This window comes from Protopterus annectens, chromosome 10.part0 (assembly GCF_019279795.1).
Source record: "Protopterus annectens isolate FY-2018-M chromosome 10.part0, PAN1.0, whole genome shotgun sequence".
In the NCBI taxonomy this organism is placed as follows: Eukaryota; Metazoa; Chordata; order Ceratodontiformes; family Protopteridae; genus Protopterus; species Protopterus annectens.
The window spans coordinates 1,280,899,545-1,280,923,850 of record NC_056744.1 but is presented as its reverse complement, the minus strand read 5'-3'; positions in this window follow the sequence as shown (position 1 = coordinate 1,280,923,850).

Here is a 24,306-nt window from a genome sequence, read left to right as displayed (position 1 = left end):
GCAGTCACACTTTTTAAGATCCTCTTTTGCAGCTATGAAGTCGTATATTTTGTACTTGCATCTGTCTGCACTCGGACTTTCTAAGATCCTCTTTTGCAGCAGTAAAGTCTTATACTTTATAATTGTGTCTGTCTGCAGTCAGACATTCTAAGATCCACTTTCTGAGAGGAGGAAAGGCTAAGTCATCATCATCAATCCCCCTTTGTCCTGTTTTAAATGGGGTTGGGGCTCTACATAAACATTAGCTCATTAGCTAATGTGATCAAATCACCTAGATCCAATATTTGCAAGAGGAAGTGACAGTCTCCTCCCCCCACACTACTGCAGAGGTGTTAAAACTGTCACTGCACTGAGATCCCCTTGTAGAATCAATTCCTCTTGGACTATAAAAGAAAAACCTGAAAAAAGGCCTGTGATTTAGCTACTTTTCTGGCTGTAGCTGGATAACTTCTAAGTATAGTGTAAAATAAGCTCTGAGCCAAACATAAATGAGGGTGATTAGAGACAGAAAAGAAGCAGTCCTTCTACAGAAGGTAAAGAAAATAACAGTGACCCACACAAATCCCATTATATGTCAATGGCATGGGAATTCACAGTTATTTCCTTATGTCTGGCATGCGTCATACAAAGCATCATGGGAAAGAGACAGGGTTGAGGGAGAACAAGATCACTGACACATCAAGCCCCACAAGCCCCATTGGTAGCCATGTTGTGGAAAAAACTAAAATTACAAATAAAGGACTTAAAGTGATTTTGAGGTGTTAAAATAAGACAGGAAACAAAGATAGAGTGAAAAAACAGACTTTTTCTTTTTTAGTTCTATGGTGGAGTTTTCCTTTAATGGACAAAGAAATCTGCTCATTTTATCATAGCTGGACTTCTGAGAAGAACACTTTGTTTTTAGCATTAGGCACCAACAAACTAGAACAGATAGGCAATGTTGTTCTGGTTTACTTAGATAGAAGTCTCTGAGCAGACAAGCCAAGTAGGTTGTCATGAGGTATATATCTGAGATTAAGTAAATTCAAGAAGATATCAGTATTGTCATGCTTTGACCTCTCCAGTAATAGCTTTGCACTCTGTACTGCATGTTCAGCAAGGCTGTTTAACTGTGGGTATTCAGGACTACTTGTAACATGAATAAAGTATCACTCTTTTGCAAATCTCTAAAACAATTGATTGGTAAACTGAGAACGATTGTCAGAAATAACTTTTTGTGGACTACCATGGACTGAGAAATGATGTTCCATCTTAATAATAACAGCACTGGATGTTAGGTTAGGTAGCAAATCGATCTCAGACCAGTTTGAATAAGAGTCTGACAACACTAAGTAATGCTGATTGTTCCGCTCAAATATGTCAGTTGCTGCTGTTGACCAAGGTAGTTCAGGAATGTGTCTTAGCTGAAGTGGCTCTTTTTGCAAATGCAGCTTAGTAGTGTTGCACACTGAACAAGAAAAAAAGCACGTTATCAATGTCTTTTGATAGAGAAGGCCAAAATATTAGTAATCTCACCGTTCTTTAGGTAGAATTGGAACCTGGGTGGCCACGATGCAAAATCTGAATGTATTCACATTTTAAAGAAGTAGGAGCAATAACTTTTGAAACTTTGAAAATGATATAATCTTCATCCGTATCTCATCTCTGTATGGAAAGTAAGGCTGCACTTCCGGCAGTACACAAGATTGCTTTGATGGCCATCCTACAACAATGAAGTAGTTGAGCTTTTTGCAAAATTGAATTGGCATCTGCATGATCTCTCAGTTCATCAAGTCTCATGGTAGAAAAATTATGCACTTCAATGACATCAAAGTCAAAATTCTCTGCATCGAGCTGTTCCATGGTATTTCTGGGCGATCTGGATAAGGTATCAGCCAGATAAAAAAGTTTACCTTTTATACAGACCATTTTGAAATTATACTTTTGCAATTTGAGCATCATTCTTTGTAAACTTTCTGGAGCTGAATGCACAGGCTTCTTTAAAATAGTGACTAGAGGCTGATGGTCAGTTTCTATCTAGATAGCTCAGCCATAAATATAATCATAGAACATTGAACATTTAAACACAATTGCCAAAAGTTCCTTCTCAATTTGAGCATACTGCACCTCAGTTTGGGTAAGAGTTCTAGATGCATAGGCAACAGGTCTGCCCTCTTGAAGAATAACTGCACCAAGGCAGAACTTTGAAGCATCACAGGAAAGAACTACTGGTTTATGGACATCATAGTATCTTAATCTAGGCAGGTTAGCAATTTGCTGTTTGAGGTTATGAAATGCTTTCTGGTGTTGTTCTAAGCATGACCATGCAACATTTTTGTGTGTCAGCTCTCTCAAAGGCACTGATAACTCACTAAAGTCAGGGATAAATTTTCCCAAATAGTTAATCATATCAAGAAAGTGCTGTAGAGCTTGGACATTCTCTGGAGTTGGCATTTCAAGAATGGCTGTTTGTTTAGAAGGAGTTGGTCATAATGTTGTACTGGTAAATAAATGACCTACATAAGTAAATTCTGGAAGTCTGAATTTGCACTTCAGAGGATTAAGTTTTAAATTCACTTCATGCACTCTGTCCAAAACTTTCCTGAGGTGCTGTCATGCTCTGCTTCACCATTGCCTCCAACCAGTAAAATAATCAACTATTATAGCACACGGTTAGCCTGAAAACATTAGCTCCATTGCACACTGAAAAACGTCATTGGCAGAATTTATTTCAAAAATGCATCCTAAGGAATCTGTACCTATCAAATGGGGTACTGAATGTAGTCAGTAGTGAAGATTTGCGATCAAGCATCACTTGCCAAAATGAACTCTTTGCATCTAAAACAGAAAAAAACAGTGGCATTTGGCATGAGGGCTGCAATCTCCTTGACTGTTTGCATAGGATGATGAGGTCTTTTTAATGCCTTGTTCAAGTCTCTTGGGTCAATGCATATTCTGATTTCATCTGAATTTTTCTTATGAGGAGCTACCATAGAAGACACCCAGTCAGTTAGTTCTGTATTGGACAAATCACACCATTCTGCACCATTTTGTCTAACTGGACATTAACTTTGTCCTGCATGGCTATTGGAACTCTTTTTGCTGGTCTGACCACTGGACTGATTTCTAGGTCTATTTTCATGGAGTACACAACTGGAAGTTTGCCTAACCTGTCGTTGAAAACATCAGCATACTCTGAGAAAATAGTGTCACTGATGCTGGAACTAGGACATGTGCTTACATGATGTACTTCTTTGGTAAAAGAAAGCAATTTCATTCTTAAACTATCTCTGAGACCTAATAATGACTGAACAGGTCTTCAGACTACATAAAATTGCAAGCTGTAACTGTTCCCAGCTGAATAGCATGAAAGCACTACTGGCCTTCAGTTTGAATCTCTTCACCTCCATAAGCAATAAGCTTTGCACAACTGGCCAAATTAAGTTGCTCACCAGTTCTCACTTTGTACTGCAGTGGTGGTGCTGCGGTAGCATTGTTGCCTCACAGTAAGACTGGTTTGATTCTCAGCTAGAGGATCTTCTGCGTGGAGACATGCATGAATGGGTGTACCTTCATTGAAGGTTGTGCGGCAGAGCTGGCAACTCGGTATGTAAAAATCAACTGCTAATCATTAGCGGAACGGAGTTCCGCTGTGGCGACCCCTAACCGGGAAAAGCCGAAAGACACCAGTCCTCATTTTAGCAAATGTTTCTGCTGACATTACATTACACACCAGTGTCTACTTTGAGCTCCGTGGGCTTGCCATTAATCAGGACAGTACAAAATACTTCATTATTTGCCAACAAATCTACTGCATTAACCTTTTCTATGACCACCGATACATCATCTACATAGAAAATAGGGTTGCAGCTCTATATATGATCAACTTCCTTTTTTCAGTGACCTTTCTTCTTAATAACTGAATGAGGCTTGCTTTATTTACAAAACTTTAGAAAATGGTTCCATTTTTTTTATACTTGTGGTATTGCTGACCATATGCTAAGCACTTTTCTCTTTTTGACTCATGATTGGCACCATAATTACGACAGTTAACAATGAGACTTGACTTGGATTTTGTTGACTCACCCTCATACTGTACTGAGCGAGTCTTGGAACTTGCTAGAAAGATACAAAGTCTTTCTCCCAGACTTGCAGGCCTTGCTGCTGCCATGTGCTTAGGCCTGTTTCTGCTTTCCACGTGTTGCATGCTGTCTATATTTGTTCTAGAGGCTGCTGAAACCAAGCTCTTATCACTTGCAAGCATACTTGTGCGACTTTTTGTGAGCTCATGGATTTGACAAATCTCTATGGCTTTGCTTAACGTTAAATCACTGTCACGAAGCAAACTCATTCTCAGTGCAGCACTATTAACACCACGCACAAGCCTTTCTTTTATTAACTCATATTTCAAGTCACCAAATCTGCACATCTTGACTTTATTTCTCAAGTCACTGATATAAGCTGCAAAAGATTCACCTGGTTTTTGGTCTCTTGTATAAAATAAGTGCCTCTCTAATGTAACATTTGTCTGGGGGTTGCACATTTCCCCAAATGTATGTTTTAAGCACTCAGGTTCCTCCCTTGATTCAGCCGGTATCAAAATATGGCAGTTTTCCCCCTCTCCTGCATATACTGCTGGCACATACATAAATGAATGCTCTCTTTTAATGGCCTCTGACCCAGCTAAGTTAAGCAAAATGAATGCATGTGTATGTGCATCTTTGTCAGGAAAAAGCTGCTTGTATGAAAATATCCTATTCCTGCTAGAATACTCCTCAATTCTCTACTATATTATGATCAAACACAAGTGGACTTGGTCTTTGAAATGCCTCTGTGATAGCAACACACAGTAGTAAAGGCACTTGAAATCATGTATGAAAATACACACACAAATGTATATGCAAGGTGTATACCAGTACTTGTAATTATGTCCAATAGCACAACAAACTCTTTGAAATAACTGCATTTTGCCAAATAAATCTCCATACACAAGAACACTCTGAAATCACTGCACATTGTGAAATCACTCATCAGTGTAAGAAATATTTTGAAATGGCGGCACTCTGTGAATAAATGCACACAGCACAAGAAACTTTTCAAAATGGCTGTAATTTGACTGCACTTTGCAATATAACTGTACTTTGCACACAGCAAACTCTTTGAAATAATTGCACCATAATTAAGCATGCACTCTGCAAAAACTTTGTACACTCTGAGATTCTTCGAACAACTCTAGTTATGCTTTGAATGGCTTCAATGTGAAATAGTAATTTATGCCCAAAACACAATCTTTTACTAAAAAACATGTAGTCACTTTGCTCTTTAAGCTCAATTTGCCCTTTTATTGTTATAATTATGCCTTTTAATCTCTTATCATGCTCATTATACTTTTCTTATTCCCATTTGACTCTAAACATGCTCATTATGTAAGCCAAAGGTAATTCTGACCCCCATATGAAATCTCTGCTAATTTTATCAAATATGGTTTCAATCATTTCATTTAATTAATAATGCATTTTGTACTTTTTTGTTACCTTGAGTTCATTTCTGGCCCTTTTTGTTTGTCTGAGCTCCATTTCACTCAACCAGCTCAATCTGCCTTCACCTACAACTCTGCACCTCATGCTTTGAAGGAGTTGCTCTCTTAATCACGGTTCTGACATCATGTCACTTGTCTGGTCAGGATAAAACAGACAGACATTTGTGGGTTCAGTTCAAGCAGCTTTATTACACACAAACACATCAGGATTGAAGTTTTGTAACTTAAATTTAAACAAACTTAAAAATAGACTGACTATCACACTCACACATGTTAATACGCTGGCTGTTCTCTCAAAATGGCACTGCTGCCTGCATATGCTCACTATTTATATGCATGCGCTTACATCTGGTAATACTTCTTAAAGGTACATACACACACAATGATCTACACCTATGAAGGTCTTCAATTTCCGGTCATTGCATGACATTTTTTTCTAATAGTGTATAAAATGATTAGCACATTTTTCTTATCCTGATTGTGTGAATCCTCAGATAGGCTTTCTGTGTCATTCTTTAGAAACTTCTCTAGTGACATAACTTGCTTTTGACAGCAACTCCTTTAATTCTGAGTGGAAGAGCTAGCCATTTTGTTAACTTTTTTCTACTTAGTAGACTTTTTCCTATCAACATTTCTGCCAGAAGTTAGTTTTTATTCTATCAGAAACCATCACTGTTGTATTCTTGTGGAGGAGCCCACTGTCAGTGCTATCTACACCTTTACATTCACTTTCGAATCAACTGGAAAATAAATGATTATACTTCTCTGCTAGTTTTAAATTACCCAATATATACAACTTGTTCAAATATAATGACTCATAAATGTACCTTATAGCATTATATCTTGAATCAAAGGTCAAGGTCTGCCTTTGGAGTTTTTTCATCAGAACAGTGACCAGAGTTTCAGGATTTTTGTGTCAGGAGATAACCTAAAGTCTCATCAGATAACTGCTGAGTAATGAGGTATGTCAGACCTCAATGTTCAATGTCTAAACAGAACAAGGAAACCTAAACATGCAGTTTGGGTGCCCAAGGAATTCCTACCAAATTTTTCAGCTGGGGACAAATTCAGCTGCCACTTCCAGAAGAGCATCTAACATATAATGAGACAGGCCAAGATGCAGAGTCCAAACTGAGTCTGTTATATACCTCATTAGTTGGAGTTATAGCAAGTAGCTGTAGCTGAAATGAAGTCAATATTTGTCATTAAGTTAACAATATGACACACTGGTAGATAACAGTGGTAAATGAAGCTACCAAATCAAAAATAGACTTTTTATCCATTGCCAAGTACCCACAGACTAGGAAGGCATAATAGTGGCAGTGACTGAAGTAATAATGAAACAATGGTAAAAGAGCAATTTTAGTTTGATGAGACCATATTTTAGTTAGCCTCAAGGAGGTTCAGGCAAGCTACCAAACATCTCAGGACAAGATGAGGTGTACTGTCTATTCAGTGAAGAAATGTTGACTTTGAAAGGTTATATTATTGGGAGGAAGGAGAAGAAGTTCCAAAAAACATGAATGCAAACACATGCTGCACACAAACCTTAAGGCAAACATCAGGAATGTCATTTCACTTATGGCATATATTTGCATGTCGGAAGAGAGCAGAGCACATTGATAAAATCACACAGAGACAAGAAGGCCATGCAGGCTTCTTATTGAAAAAGCAGCAACCAAGAACTTAACCAGAGTTGCTGTTTCTTAGCAAAACTACTCACTGCACCATTGTATCAATGAGCAGTTGCTTTCACATGCTTCTTGATCCTGGCAAACCACCAAAAATAGCCACTTATCATGTGTAAGGCTGACATACTCATAAGTGGACTGCTCCCTCCCCCCCCCCCACTCACAGACATATACACAAGTGTAATGGTAATGCTTATGTTTGTGAAGGAAAGTGAATGAAATTATGGCCAACTTGTTAATAGTTTAATAGTTTCTGATGAAGTCTTAATTTAAGATGCTGTAAGGCAAAAGCACTAAACCAGATTTTTATTTTTATTTTAACTATTAATGTGATTATTACTTCTATCTTGGAACATGCGTTGCTGGTTTGGATACTTTGTTTGCAGTTTACCTCATAAAATCTGCAGTTTTCTGGCAAATACTTGAGAACTGTAGTCAGTAAATGACAGACATCTGAGTTTCAGATATCATATCCTTCAGGAAATGGATGCTAAAGCAAGTCGTATTATTCTATGAACTTTCTAAGTTTATAATATTAAAATTTAAATCTGACATTGATTTTGGACTTTGCTCCCCATTCTTTTTTGCTTTGTCCAGTCGCCTTGGCTTTAAGAAGATGAGAGGTATGATAGCACCTCTGATTCTTCTTCCTGACCAGTCTAGATGTAGGCAAGTCATGCCTCTGCAGAACAAAATGAAGATTTATAACTGTCCTGATATCAATTTTTATGTCTGTTTAGGGTCTACTGCAAGTGTTTGCGTACCATTAGCTTGCAACACACTTCCCTGCTGCTATTCACTCATTTTGTCAAGTGCACTAACTCTGACTACCCTGATTGCACTGCACTACCACTAAGATAAGCATTCCTGTCAGAACCCTGACCCTAATCCAATAACAAGCTCAAGTTGATCCCTAACCCTAACTCTGAGCAAACTCTCGATCACTTTCTACACCTAAAATCTCCCTCATCTCCCTAAACCTAAGGTCACCCTCCCTGTTTCCCTTTCCCATTTAACAGGTCCATGATAAGACCATGAAAGCTTCTGACCACAGCAGCAGTTGTATCCCTAAACTCATGTTCGAGTTTGAGCAGATTCATAACCAGGTGTGCAGATGGAGGAAACAGCCATTTGAGCCCATGGCTTCAGTTTACTGGGTTTTGAACAGCTGACACTGGAGCAGCTGTTTGGATCCTATTTATTTACCTGTATTTGTGTATTTATTTATTTAGTTAATTGTTACCATATTTAAAACACTTCTATAAAGTATGAAGCATTGAAAAGTATTAAAACTCCACAATCATGAGTCTTATTAAGAAGATAAAATAAAAGTGAAAACAAGTTGCTCGAACTCAGGGTATGCAATCCTATGATTAGTATGAAAAATGTGCATCTTAAAACCTAGCTGCTGTGTAAAGTTTAATTGTGCATCTAAGACCCTAAAGATAAAAACCCAGCAGCCACTGCACATGGAATCTCCCTCAGAATTCTAAGTAAAGAGCAAACCTCATTAACCAAATCTCATAGACTTGATGTATAAAAGACAAATGATTATCATCTGGACATATTTTCAGATTATGACACTATTAAACAAAATCAGGACACTTGGCAAAACTCAGGTTGTTGTTTGTCTTTCGGCTTTTTCCCGGTAAGGGGTCGCCACAGCGGAACTCTGGTCCGATAATGATTGGCAGTAGATTTTTACGAAATGCCAAGCTGCCAGCTCGACGCCCAACCTTCAATGAAGGCACGCCCATTTGCACACGCATGTCTTTCAAACGCCACCCAACCGCAGGGAAGACATGCAGACTCCACACAGAAGGCACTCGCAAGCCAAACTGAGAATCAAACGGGAGAACCTCTTGCTGTGAGGTAACAACGCTATATATATATATATATATATATATATATATATATATATATATATATATATATATATATACACACACAAACACACACACACACACACACACACACACACACACACACACACACACACACACACACACACACACACACACACACATACACACACACATATATATATATATATATATATATACATATATATATATATATATATATATATATATATATATATATATATATATATATATATATATATATATATGTGTGTGTGTGTGTGTGTGTGTGTTTGCCATTCATAACACTGATACCTCAAAATATCAACAAGATAAAACAATTTTTTTTTTTTATGCAGGGCAGCAAAGCCTACCCTGCACTCCTATATGGTAGGCTGGACCCCCCACAAATCCTGCTAGGTATATATACCAACTCTGGCATAGCACAACAGGTGGGAAATGGCAAATTTGCCTTTTCAATATTTTAAGTTTTCTACATTTTGACGTTGTCTTTTGATTTTTCATTCATATGGATGTCACCTATATCTACCTCTCTATCTATCTATCTATCTATCTATCTATCTATCTATCTATCTATCTATCTATCTATCTATCTATCTATCTGTTTGTCTGTCTATCTATCTATCTATCTATCTATCTATCTATCTATCTATCTATCTATCTATCTTTCTGTTTATATTTGTACTTAGAGCCATAGAAACTCCTTTATGTCAATGCTGCTAAAACTGACACTTTCAAATTGACATCAACAATGTTGACACTTCAGTGTGCATTCTCTGCACATAAATCTCAAAACATGTAAAAGTAAATCATTGATCTTTTTTCAGGGGTCACACCCTCTGCACTCCATATGGGGCTGTGTGACCATACTGTCCTGCTAATTATATATACTAACTGCAAGATCACATAATCTCCTGAGAAAGAACATATTCTCCAACCCCAGGGGATGTACACTGGTTGAAAATCTGTTTTGTTGATCAAAGGTTGTCGGCAGAACAGATGTTTACACTAGGGATTTGTGCTTATTTAAGCATTCCCATAGATAGATACATAGACAGATAAATAGATAGATAGATTGATAGATATTTAGATAGATAGCTCGATAGATAGACAGGTAGATATAGAAATGGTGACAGCCTGTGTGTCGTAAATGGGATATATGTCTTTAAGTATGGGTTTTACATTTAAACTCTTATAAAAGTTAGCAAGGAAACTGATTTTACTAGCCATGATAATGATAAACCATTTATCATGTTGGTGTATCAAATTATGCAGCCTTGAAGGCAAAGGTAAGGAAACTGGTTCTTCAGTGGAGAATCACTGTCAGTCAGGGTAGTGGTCTTGGATCTGAATTGTCCTAATGAAGTTTATTTTGGATCTAGCTTGAATGAAGACCAGATAAAAATTATTGTGCAGAGCTGGAGTGAGGGCTAGCCAAGGCCTATAACTGTGAACTTCAAATTACAGCTTGTTTGCTACAAGGGCTTTGTGGAACTGAGCTGCTGTGCAGCAAAACTTATAAAGTTACCTTTAAGACCAGAAAAACTAATTTAAGATACAAGTATATTACATATATATTAATTGTGCAAAGGCAAAGAGGTGTGTTTAATGTTACTTCTTTAATAATGTTATGTTTTTATATATTTCTCCATCTAGTGTGTTTAATAATCTGACACTGGTGGAGTATATGGAAAGTCTGATCATGGATTTGTTAAATATCATTTCCTTGCTATTTCTTTGCTACCAAGTATATAAACATTATCAGCTAATTTTCCTAAAGAATTCTGTATAGTCTAAAATGTGTTTTGCTGGGGTACATGATTTGGCCCCTGACTGTGGTGGTGGTGCTGCGGCAGCGTTGTCGCCTCACAGTAAGACGTTGTCCTGTTCGATTCTCAGCTAGAGCATCTTCTGTGTGGAGACATGCATGAATGGGCGTACCTTCATTGAAGATTGTGAGTCAGGGCCGGCAACTCGGCACGTAAAAATCTACTGCCAATCATTAGCTGACCGGAGTTCTGCTGTGGCGACCCCTAACCAGGAAAAGCCGAAAGACACAACAACAACATGATTTGGCACCTGGCAAGAACTTTGGTTTTCCTGCTGTATTTCCTTTAGTACCCAAAACCATGCAGTAATTACTGAAAGCCTTAGTGGACTTTAAGGCAAAGAGTAATCAAAAGCTTGTGAAGTTGCAATAACAGTTGATGTAATTCACCAGTGTGATTGTTATGCCCTAGAATTTTACATGTTATTAAGAAGTAAAGCAAACATGACAACACTAAGCCATATTTAGTAACTTCTGAATGTTGTGCCATGCAAAAAAAAACTGCAACAAGGATGAAAGAACCAAGAAACTTTCTTACTAAACAGAAGACATGTTTAAAATGTATATGGACATTGAAGGGACTGATTACACTGATTATGAAAAAACATAAAAATAAACTGATAGCCATTGCTAGGTTGACTGAATTGCAAACTGTAAAACTTCCCAACTAGATATCTAGTGTCGACAATATAGGAAGAACTCATATGACTAAGTCAAAATACACTGCAAAGTTATGGTTAGATCTTCATAGTAATAGGAAAATGAAAATGTTAGACATTTTAGCAGTGGACAGATTTAAAAGAACATTGCTTAGTAACATGCAAAAGTGGCTCTTGCAAATTATCTCAAGAACTCTGACAATTTAGTAATTTTAGAAGAAGACTTATTACTGAATATTTTTAAACTGAATTGCCAGCTTCTAAATCTAGAATTGCAGTAGGAAAGGTATAATTAACCGTGAAATAAAAAATATCAAGTAATTAATTATCTTCTTTCAGATGTAGAGGGAAGGATCACATAGGTCCTTTCTGTTCCACTAGTACTAGTTTTAGAAACGTGAAAACTGATATGCATACTGAAAACGAGATTGTCCATATAAAATATGATAAAATTGAAGTTTAAATTATTAAGCCAGACTTAGGGCCCTGTGTATGTAAGCATAATGTTAATGAGAAACAAACAATACCTGATTGTCTTTTTCATTATAAAGTTATGCCATTTTGACTTCAAAGAACAATTATAACTTTACAAAGGTTAATGGACAGGATCCATAAAACACACATCAGATATTACAGTTATCTGAGTACCTTACCATAATAGCAGATGTTCCAGTAAATTACTGTTGCAGTGTTCCACACTACTGGGACTTTACTGTTAGGTGTTCACATTGGTCCAGTCATCTTCAAGAGCTAAGTTTAATTCTTCCATGGGTGATGTACATCCACACATTAACATGCTACATGACATTTGTTTAAGAGGGATGTACACCCGCGCTGTATTTAAATTCTCTTACCCTCATGTAGGACCAACTCCAGGCAAGGATCTAGCTAAGCATTCCTAGGCCAAGGAAAGAAGTAGAGAGATCCCTGGTACTGATAGGTAACATGCCCTGGGGGCAGAAAGAAACAGCTAAGGAAAAGCTCAATGTACAATGTCCACAATAATCAAACCAAAAAATGTGCCACTAAATAGTGTTAGCTCATAAATGCTTGTACCCAGCCAGCAGTCTAAACTCACTAAAGGCACAGACTTTTTCCAGTCTTCTGCTCTGAAGAGGTAAAATGCTTCTTTATAATTCTGACCCACTGTGAGAAGTTCTCATTTGTTGGTTACTTTTAAACTGAGGCTCCTAAATAAATAATTCTTTGTTCCTAGTTTCTCATGTATCTTCCTTAATTTCAGCCCCTAAATCATCTGCATGCCTATGTATAAATCAATATAAAGTCAGTTATCACTAAACTGTAATTAATAGTATATAGGGACAATTTCTCTTGACTTTGTAACTAAGTTTTTCTTTTAGTTTAATAATACGTCTCAGTCCCTCACAGCCCTCGCAGAATAAAATCTTTGAATTCTTTGAAGTCTTTTCATTTAAGTTATATTATATGAACATATCACTTCATAGTATTCAGTATTAGACCTTACCACCAATTTGTTGTGCAGTATCAACCCTCCCTCATCCCTACCAGTTACTGATTGGAATATATGCCTAATAACACAGTAACATTTATTTGATAACCACAAGTAATTTTGTCTTAAATGTCTACTCTTTCTCAAACATCATTCCCAGGTTCTTTATACTATTCTTATCTAATAACAAATTATTTAACTTATATGGATAGAAATTCAGGGTCCGAATGGAGAGATGAAAAGTCAGCAAGCAAGGGAGAGTAGTAATGATGAAATTGAATTCATCCTCAAGTCTTGGTGAGTGCCTTCATGAGGTGGACCCTGTTTTCCACAAAATCCCACCAAGGCAACACTGATGTATAGACTGTATTTATATAGCATACATCATGGATAGAAGTAGTTTAAAAATTAAAAAAAAGAAAGCTGGGTACACAAGGCCCAGGATAAAAAAGTGCACAATCCTGGTAGTCACACTGTTTCCAGGGCTGGAAAAGATGATAGTGTAGAATCCTCAAAATACAGAAACATTCCTACAATGGGGCTAGGCCAGGCCCAGTGGAAGGACCCCCCCCCCCCATGGTAGAAGGAAGTAGTAGTCCACAAAAATCACAAAAACTGATAGGCTAAAGAAGAGCCATAAAGATGATAAAGTGGACTATTGAGGATAAGAAATAAATTATGTCTTGTTACTATTATGCAAAAAGTCCAGAATTTCCAGACACAAGATATGCAAGATGATTAAGAGAGAAATTAGAGGAAAGAAAAATACTTCTGCAAGAAAAACTGTCAGAAGCTTCAAATAAAAATTTGGATTCATTAATACAATAGATTTGTGAAAAAAAACAGTATATAGATCAAGAAACATTGATCTGTTTGGAAAAAGAAGCATCTGAGGAAGTTTAAAAATATAAACACTAACGCCTAGAGAGTTTTGAAAAGTTAAAAAAAGAAATATGGGCATGGGAAAGAAAGAGAGATTTGATATGGTGCAATATATATGCAATGGAGAAAGCCAAATGAATAAATATAAAGAAAGCAGTCCCAAAGATATTTGAAGAGAAATACAGGCTAAGGCATCCAGATATGGAAAATTTCACAATAAAGAAAAGAAGGGAAATAAGGGAATGTAGAAAAGATTAGTAAAGTAGAAGTTAAAAAAACAGAAGGTGAAATTATGGAGTGCCTGCAAAGTGAAGGATTTGATATAGAAAGTCTAACACAGGTTACATCACAGCATGATGGAGTGAGTCCACAAAGTAAGGAAAAACAGGAAGATCAGGAGACATCTGAAGAAGAAATATGGACATGGCAAAGAAAAAGAGATTTAATATGTTGTAATAGTTATGTAAAGGATAAAGCAAAACTAACCAATACAAAAAGAGCAGCACCAAAAATATTCAAAGAGAAATACAGGCAAAGGAATCTGCATATGGAAAACTTTACAATACAAAAAATAAGAAGACAACGAGAAAAAGTAGAAAAGGAGATGAGTAATGGAGAAGTTAAAGGAATAGAAACTGAGGTTACGGAGTACCTGTGAACTGAAGGATTTAGTTGTAGAACATCTAATTCAGAAAGCATCACAGCAGGATAGAGCAATGGATATCCAAATTAAGGGGAAACCAGTGGAACTGGAAGCAATTGGTCAGGTGCCATATGAAGATATTTCTGAGCCTTCCAAAGGAAACCAGTATAAATGTTCACTTGAAGCTGGACAGAAAAAGAAGGAAGAGGAAACTGTAGAAACTCTGATGCAGTAATGTTGAGCAATGACAGGCCAACAGATGGCACAGGATGAAATTGAAAAGAATGTGCCACAGGAAGATGCTATACAACTTTCTATAGAATGCCCACAGGAAATGGAAAATAAAAAATGTGCCCTCAGTTTAGAAGAAAATGAGTTAAGAGAAGAGTTGCTTGATTTAATAGAGATAGATGGACATATTAAGATCAATGAAAGAAATAGACTGCAGAAGGTCAATAAAACCCAAAAAGTCAGAAGTTTGATAAAACAAATGAACACAGTAATTAGGACTGTCCATAGAGTTTCATGCAATATAACAGAAGTAATCAGGATATATTACTATGCAGCTAAATTTATAACTGATAAAGTTCTACCACAAGAACACAGGGTAGTGAGGGAAAGGAAGGGCAGAAATCAAATACCATCATGAAAGTATCGAATAAAGAAAACTTTAAAGCAGTTAAGACAAGAAGTGTCACTGTCAGGAGAATATAGAAGAAGGAACAGATCAACAAAAATACTAAAAAAGATAGATATAATAAAAGCAATGTCCAGTATTAGAACAGACTAGGATCAATCATGTACTATCACAAATAACAAGCTAAAAATCTCAGCACAGGCGAAAAAACTTAGGAGATACACAGATAAATATAAAGGAAAAGTACAAAATAAGCAATTTATTGATTACCCAAAAAAGTTATATAGATAGTTGGGAAATAAGGTAAAAGGAATTGAAAGAACACCAAAAAAAGAAGAAATAGATACATTTTGGAGAAGTATTTATGAAGATCCTGTGGAACATAACAAAGATGCTAAATGGATAAAAGTAAAAGAAAGAATAAGAAGTTTAAAGGTACAGGATATGAAATGGGATGAAGTAACAACCAGAGAGATTGAAACAAAGTTAGGAAAAGCCTCCAATTGGAAGACCCCAGGCACAGATGCAGTACCTAACTTCTGGTTGACTGTATTAACATCTTTGCATGAAGATTTAGCTATGAGTAGGAACTATTTATATGCACACCCTGAACAGACACAAACCTGGCTAACAACAGGAAAAACAATGCTGCTGCTTGAGTGAACCTGCAAGCTACCGTAAAAACTATAGACCGATAACTTGCCTTCTGATGACATATAAACTATACATTGAAATTGATGCCGACAGAGTTTATACTCATTTAGAAGAAAACCTCAATTATACAAGGAGAACAAAAGAACAATAAAAAAGTCATATGGAACAACGGATCATTTGTTGTTAAATAAAGTTATAGCAGAGAATTGTAAAAAGGGGAAGAATCTAAGTATGGCATGGATTGACTATAAAAAAGCATTTGATAGTATCCCGCATGCATGGATAAAAGATTACCTAAAAATGTATAAGATACACCCTACACTGATTTACTACATTATAGTGACCATGAAACAGTGGCAGACCACTTTGCAATTAAGCTATGATAAAGGAGAAATTCTTATTCCAGGGATAAAAATTCAAAGGGGGATATTCCAGAGTGACTCTCTATCATCGCTGTTATTCTGCCTTGCTCTTAACCCCTTAAGCTGTTTACTTAACAGCTTTGGCCATGACTATAATTTGGCTCCTAGAAAACAACAAAGTATAAAGACTTCTCATCTTCTCTTTGTTGATGATTTAAAACTGTATAGCTCATCAGATGAGGAACTGAAAGCACACTTCCGAATGGAACTTATAAACATTGACATTGGTAATCTCCAAACTCTGGACCCCACCAAGTTCGGGTTTGTAAAAGGCAGATCATGTCTCCTAAACCTGATAGACTTCTTTGAAGTGGTCACCAAAGCCATAGATGAGGGTAAGGTGGTTCACACAGCCGATCTAGATCTCGCCAAGGCTTTTGACACCATCCCCCACTCTGGAATTATAGATAAACTCACTAAACTAGGTATAAATCCCTATGTCACAAGATGGGTTGCCACCTGGCTCACTGAAAGAACCCACACTATGAAAGTAGCAGACTCCAAATCCGACTTCAGACCAGTGACAAGTGGAGTACTACAGGGTTCAATCCTGGGTCCTCTCCTGCTTGGTATCCACTTCTCTGAAGTACAGGCTAACACAGAAGTTCTTTGGCTAATGAAGTTCACAGATGACTGCCAATTAGGAACCATAATCAAAACTTCTAACAATGTGGACATCCTACAAAAGGGCCTCACTGATACAAATGCCTGGTGTCAAAGCCATGGCCTCAAGCTCAATGCCAAAAAGTGCATTGTCATCCCTTTTGGTAAAAACTCTGTAGCCATGAACTACCACATAGGTGGTAGTCTACTTAACACCTGAAAGTGTGATAAGAGACCTTGGGACACAGGTGGACAATAGTCTCTCCTTTGATAATCACATCACCACAGTAGTCAGGAAATCCTTCTACGTGGCACACCATATCACAAAAAGTTTCTCATCCAGGAAAAAAGAGGTCATTGTTCCCCTCTACTCGTCACTCATTAGACCTATTATAGAACACAGTGCCCCTTTTGGTATATACCTCACAAGACATCTACAACAACTGGAAAGGCCACAGAAATACCTCACAAAGAGGATTACCAGCCTCAAACAAATGTCCTACGCAGACCATCTCAAAAAACTCCAGCTTTACTCCATTGCATATCGCCTACTCAGAGGTGATCTCTGTCTAACATACAAAGCTATGTCAAACCCAGGGCTGCTGGACATGCTCCACTTAAAGAAATCCCAATCCCCCCAACCTACATGCTCTAGGGATCTAAACCTTGTCACAACAATAAACAGAACATGCTGGAGGGATAGATACCTGTCCCAGAGACTTCCCATACTCTGGAACAAACTACCTGTTTATATCAAACAAAGCTCCTCATTAGCACTCTTCAAGAAAGTCTTGATGATTGGATGGGAGATAGGAAATTCACCCCAGGGATCCCTTCTGTGGCTCTGCTCAACAGGGGCACATGAAAATAATTGTCTTGGGTGGTGAAAGACAGGGTACCTTTTTGGCTAGGCTTATATAGGCTCTAGGGCCAATAGCCTAGTATCTACCTATGAACCTATGAACCTATGAATTGCAAGTTGTCAAAACTTTTTCAGATGATATAAGAATGTGTGCAAAAGCAACCTTTAAAGCAGGAAAACTACAGCACCAAGAAAACATCAGTTTAGGACAAGAATGTGATATAAAAGAACTTTAGCAAGATTGAGCGTATAAATATTTGGGAAGGATCAACAATAAAACATGAACAAATGTGAATAAAACTTAATAAGGAATACTTTAAGAGACTTAAATTAATCCTGAAAACAACATTGATGTCTAGGATCAAAATCCAAGCTATAAACCAATTTGTTCTTCCTGTCATAACTTACAGTTTTGGAGTGATTGACTGGCCACAAAACATGGGAGAGATTAGATAGGAAAACAAGAAGGACGTTTCATGCTCACTAAATGATTTATAAAAATCAGTGCATACCAAGATTATATATTCACCATTCCAAAGGAGGGGATGGGCCTCCTTGAAATTGATCACATATATAGATCTGCAATCATGGGATTCCACACATATCTACTGACCTCACAATACCCAAACACAGTGAAAGATTTGAAATATGAAGAAAATAAATCTAAGATGACTTCTCTGCTTACTCTAGCAGAAGCATATTGGTGTCAAGCAGGAATTGAAATCAAACCAGAAGGAGATAAAAATCAGGCAGCAACTGAATGTGCCAAAAAACAAAAGAAAGAATATAAGGTGAAGGGCCAGATAAGAAGGCAAGAAATGTAAAAAATGCATAAATATAGTTGCAAGTATAGAAAACTTCTGGAAGAACCTCATGTTGATCAGGAAGAATGCAGGAATGGTTAAGGAGAGGCGAATTCAAACCAAGAGATGAAGGGTTAATACTGGTGGCCCAAGATAGTGGGCTGCATACACGCTGGTTTACAAAGTCCATTGAACATGTGGGTGAAACAGACAAATGTAGGTTTTGTAAAATCAAATTGGAAACAGTTGCACACCTCGTTGCTGGTTGTGACATACTAATGGCAGAAGGACTGTATACTGAAAGGCATAATAGCATGGCAAAGCTGTTGCACTGGGGATTGTGCAAACATTATGGCATTGAAGTGGCTGAAAAACACAGGAAACATAAGCCACAAATTATCACAGAAAATGATGAAGTCTATATCACGAGATCACCCATTACCAATAGTTCAAAAGATCATAGGATCATAGAAGTTACTAGGCTATTGGCCCTGAGGCCCTTATAAGCCTAGCCAAGAGTTTAACCCACGTTTAGACAAGTCAGCACCTGATGCCCCTGTCCAGCAGGGACACGGGTGGAATCCCAGGGATGTATTTTCTATTTCCCATCCAGTTATCCAGGTTGTGCTTGAAAAGGGGTAAAGAGGTATTAAGGTTGACGTGGACAGGGAATCTATTCCATAGATGGGAGAGTCTCTGGGACACAAATCTGTCCCATCAGCAAGTCCTATTGATGTCACAGACCAGGTTGAGGCTGCATGTGTGGGTTACTCGAGTGGAGCTTGACTTGCGGATATGCGGCAGTCCCATCAAGGAGGGGTCTGAGATCACCTTGTATGCCAGACAGAGGTCACCTCTGAGGAGTCTGTATGAAATAGAGTAGAGGAATAGGGCTTTTAGCCTATCTGTGTATGGTAGATTTTTGAGGCCCTGGATTCTCCTGGTGAGGAACCTCTGTGGTCTCTCCAGCTGCTGCATGTGCTTTGCGAGGTACATGCCGAATGGGGTATTGTACTCAATAATGGTCCTTATAAGGGAAGAATACAGGGATTTTATGACCTTCTTGTCCCTGGATGAGATGCCCTTACTTATGAGGTGGGCCATGTAGAATGCTTTCCGTACAATGGAAGCAAAATGGTGGTCAAAAGTCAGGCTGCTATCAATCTGGGTGCCCAAATCCCTCACGACTGACTGTGTGGTTAGAATATTGTTATTAATGCGATAATTTGTGGGGATATCTTTCTCCCAAAGGGGATGATGATACATTTCTTTTATTCAGCTTGAGGTCATGTTTCTGGCACCAGTCATTTGTCTGAGTGAGACCCTCTTGGATGATGTCCACATCAGTAGGGGAGTTGATGACAGCTCCCAACTTGCAGTCATCTGCAAACTTGGTCAGCCATAGCCCACTGGGCTTGGCCTGTACCTCAGAAAAGTATATCCCAAATAGCAGAGACCCAAGAATGAAGCCTGGGGTATGCCACTCAATACGGGTCTACTGCTTGAGGTGGCTTCCCCTATTTTGAGTAGGTGGGCTCTATCAGTGAGCCAATTGGCTACCCATCTGGTAACATATGGCTTGATGCCTAGTTGAGAGAGTTTATCTATTATGCCTGAGTGGGTAATAGTGTCAAAGGCTTTAGCCAGGTCAAGGTACGCAGAGTGGTCTTCCCCTCATCCATGGCTTTGGTGACTGTCTCAAAAAAGTCAACCAGATTTAACAGACATGACCTCCTCTTGATGAAGCCAAACTGTGTGGGATTGAGTGTTTGAAGGTTGCCAATGTCCTTGTTAATGAAGTCCATGTTCCATGGCCTTACAGATCAGGCTAGCTAGGCTAATGGGTCTATAATTTCCCGGATCAGTGGACACTCCACCTTTGTGCAAAGGGATGACAGTCGCTGTCCTCTACTCTGGTGGGAAAAAAATGGTACTCAAGCTTTGGTTGAATAGGGCACCTAATGGTGCTGCAAGTTCCTGCCTGAGTTCATGTAGAATGCAGCCTGGGATGTTATCAGGTCCCTTGGAGGCTGTACTTTTTTCTTTGAGAGAGCAGTGATGACCTGATCCCTAGATATAAGGGGAAGAGGGCAGGTACTGGGAATGTCCTGATTTACTGATGGGAGGGACAGAGGGGTGAATTTTTGCTGAATCTGTCAGCCAGCAGGTTTGCTATATCTACGGCATTTGTATATGTGATGTCCTTGACCACCAGTTCTGAACAGATCTGGGTGCTACATTTGAGATTACGGACATTTGTGAAGAAGGCATTATGATTGTCTCTAGTAGACTTGGCCAATTTGGACTCGAAGTTTGCTTTGGAGGATTTCACTAGTGCTCTTATTTGCTTGTTTAGGCTAAGGAGAGATTGCTTCCAGTTGGGCACCTGCTTCTTCTTGGTCCTGGACAGCAATTTTTTCTTTTGTTATAGAGTTCATTTATTGCAGATGTCCACCAGACAGGTTTACTCTTTTTTGCAGAGGATGATTTAGTCCTGTCAGGTATTCCTGATTCCATGCATCTATATAAATATTCGTATAGTAATTTGGTATAGTTTTGGATACTGGTGCCAGTTCCTAGAGAGCAGGAGGGTGCTGTGAAGCTGTTTATACCACCCTGCAGGAGGCTGTAATCAGCTTTGGAGAAGTTTTTTTGATTGACCCTAGCCAGAGGGGGGGGGTTGGGGGAAATGGTGACTTTGAACATGACTGCTTTATGGTCAAATCTTACAAGGGAGGATGATATTGCAAGGATGCTGCAATGCTTACTCATGTTGGTTAATATCAAGTCCAAGATATTATCACCTCTTGTGGGGATATTGACTAGCTAAAGCATTTGCATTGACAAAATCAAGGAATCTGTGAGCATTTGTGTTCTGGCAAGAGTAATTCTTCCAGTCTATGTTTGGGTAGTTAAAGTTACCCAGGATCAGAATAAAGGGTTGAATCTTGGGGTTGAATCTTGACAAATTCGAAGAGGTCTAGATATGTAGTTTGGGCATCTTGGGTCAGATTTGGGGTCCGGTAGCTAACTATGATTTGTATAGGGCTTTTGTCAATAGTTAACTGCACCTGGAGTGTCTCCTGTGCGTCATACTGTTTGACCAGCCTGGAGGTGTGTATATCTTTAATATATATTGAAACTCCATCTCCTTTGGCTTTACTACCCACAGTTTGGGGTGTGAATGTATGATAGGATGAGTAAACAGGTAAGGCTGGGGTGCTCTCCATGACTTTGAACCAGGCTTCTGTGACTGCACAGATGTCAGCATTTTCCAGGGTTAGGAATGCTTGCAATAAGTGCAGTTTCATGTTCAGACTCCTAGCGTTTATCAGCATGACCTTTAATATGTGTTTTGTTGAAATTTTTATGTTGGTAGTTTTAACCTCATCACTTTTCCTTAAAAAGGCACTATAGGGAAAGCAAGAATCTTTGACAGAATCCTGAAGCCCAGATGAGACAGATGCAGGCCATCTCTGGCAAAGCATTGTGGTCTGTCGGTCATATCTTCCCAGGCTGTCAGGTACTGGATCCCCCTGGAATGACACCAGACACTAAGCCAATTGTTAAAGTAAATCATTTTCTGTTTGCATTCAGGCATCCTTCTGAGTGAAAGTAGAATTCTGCTTAAGGCTGGGGACATACATGCTTGGGACACATATTCAGTGAGTTCAATAATGTCTCTCTTCGTATAGTCCAGGGAGGTATGTCTCAAGTCATTCACACCAACATGGATTATGACAGAGTCATAACAGTACCTGTTGTTGAGAGACTTGAGTGCCTGCATGATATGGTGGATTCTGGTCCCTGACAGACAACTAACCGTGACTTCCACTTTATCCAGCCTGGTGAAAGGCACATCTGTGTGTCTCACAATGGAGTCACCTATGAATAATATGTTGGGTTTATGGTTAAGCCTTAGTGGTTGTGAGACACGGGTGTATGAACTATGCATGGTATTTGGTGTGGAGGGCTGTGGAGATCACATGTGTTTTTGCCTTGGAGGTCTCCTTTGTTTGGGTATGTTTTTGTCGAGGACCTCCACATATGTACGTGTGTGTTGTGTAGGTCTGGGTGGTGTTTGGTTTGTAGGGATTGTGTTGACAGTCTTCTCAGTGCCACATATACTGGCTTGTGAGGGACAGAGCTTGGACTCTAGGTTCCAAATGTAATTGCATCTCTCACAAATTGTGTTCCTAGGTGGTAGTATTAGGTGGTTGTCTGTGTACATAAGGCAGTAGCTACACTTTCTCAGGATACCCATGTCAACCAGACTGACAGGGAAACTGTAGGAAATTATCCACCCATATTTTTAAGAATCTAAGAGTGAAGGCCAGGGAGAGCTAATAGATGACAGAAAACCGGATATAGTGGTCCCTGAAAAGAAGACAAAAGTAGCATTGATCATTGAAATCACCACACCCAGTAAGTACAGTGTGTTGCATACAAACAGACACAAAGTCATAAAGTATCAAGATTTGCAGGCAGAAACGAGAGCAATGTGGAAGAAATATACTTAGACAGTTCCAATAGTAGTAGGAGCAACGGGTTTTATAAAAAAAGAATCTACAATCACATGTTACCAGTACATGTAACCCCATATGAATTGCAGAATGAGTTATTGCTGGGCACATTGTGGGTGCTGTGAAGAGTACTTCTGGCTAACATCAAAGATTAAAACAATACTAATTTCATGAAGGTTAATCGTACTTTGAGTTAGGAATGGGGTCCATTCCCATCATGGTATTAGAAACCCAAAAGACTTGGAGAAATAAAATAAAAAATAGAAAGGGTATTTATTCCCAAAATGTATCAACTTAGTTTTTTACCAATAAACTCCATTTTCTTCATCCTAGGACATGTATCCAAAGTGTCCAAAAATCAGTGAATAGGGTACTGATCATTAAAACTCATGGCTGTGGGCCCTGCCTTCATGTGATCTGCAAATTTGAGTCTTTATTAGTTCTTCAAAATGCAATTGCAGTGAACACTGGATCGCCGACCCTCATTCAGCAAAAATTGTTCCAGCGATTCGCTGAATTTACTGAGGGCAAGTAAATACTTGCCCTACAGCACAACTTTGCCCTTTTCTCAACTGTAGTGTGATCTCAGAGTTGGTATATATAGTTGGGGGAGATTTGTGGGTTTAATCCGTTGTGCTGTTGAACAAGTATTTATTTGCCCTCAGTAAATTCAGTGAATCACGAAACAATTTTCGCTGAATTAGGGTTAATGATTTGGTGTTCACTGCAATTGCTTTGGGATGAACTAATATAGACCCACAACTTTGCTTATCCATATATCATTTAAGTATGGAAGATCAGACAAGAAAGCACAGACCCCTGTGAAACCCAAATTTCTACTATATTTAGATATAACTTCTTTTATTTTAAGTTTACATTTCTTGTTTACTCATTCATTGGCAATTACTAGGTTAACACCTTCAAAAGGCCTTTTTTTAAACCTAGCCATGCTTCCCAAAGGTGAAAATCAAACTCTGCACCTTGTGTCTGTAAGGCAAACATCTTAACCATTATGTCATACTCCATCCCTTCTGTGGTTATATCACATCCATCCATCTACAGCCCCCTTTTTCCCATTTGTTACATGAGGTAGGGGTATAGCTTCAACAGTGATAATCATCTAGGTTCACACTGGATGGCTAGCACTACCGTGGTTGTTCTTCCATACCACACATTTACATGCACTCACACCTATGGTCAGTTTAGAGTTTCCAGTCCACCTACTGC